Source organism: Cyprinodon variegatus, unplaced genomic scaffold, assembly GCF_000732505.1.
Source record: "Cyprinodon variegatus isolate N-32 unplaced genomic scaffold, C_variegatus-1.0 Scaffold659, whole genome shotgun sequence".
Classification (NCBI taxonomy): domain Eukaryota; kingdom Metazoa; phylum Chordata; class Actinopteri; order Cyprinodontiformes; family Cyprinodontidae; genus Cyprinodon; species Cyprinodon variegatus.
Window position 1 is genome coordinate 48,231 of NW_015151112.1, and position 640 is coordinate 48,870.

A 640-nucleotide genomic window follows, 5' to 3' on the forward strand; every position below is an offset into this window, starting at 1 on the left:
CTCCATCTCCCGATACGCTCTCGCCTGTGTCCGACCTTTCAAACATTTCAACATCTTTTTATGAATCCAACATTGTAGCATGGCATAGACAATTCACGTTTGCAGTTTGAAGAACACCTGCTTGCTTCTGACGATTTCCTTTAGCTAACCAATGAGTGCTTGCATTATATGACTCATCCAATTCCACTAGTTTTCACTAGATGTGGATGGAGTCAGTGATCTGCATTGGATGGCGACATGACGTGAAATAAATATTTATAAACATTAAACCGAAACCAAGAGTAACGAGTTACGTTTGTTTTAAAAATGCAAGAAATAGAAAGTACAGATACTTGTGTGAAAATGTAATGAGTAGAAGTCAGAAGTAGGAAGAAAAATAAGTAATGGAGTAAAGTATAGATACCTAAAAATTGTACTTAAGTACAGTAACAAAGTATTTGTACTTAGTTACTTGACACCTCTGTTATTTTGGTTCAAGCCAACAGAAATGAAAAGATTCCTGGATAGGAGTGGAAATGTCTTCAAAAAGGTCCAGTTGCCTTCCAACTTAAAGGAATAGTACACCCAAAACATGATTAGCCTTCATTTTCTACTCACCCCCATGCTGAACAACACTCTGAAGTACTTTTTTGATATCTCA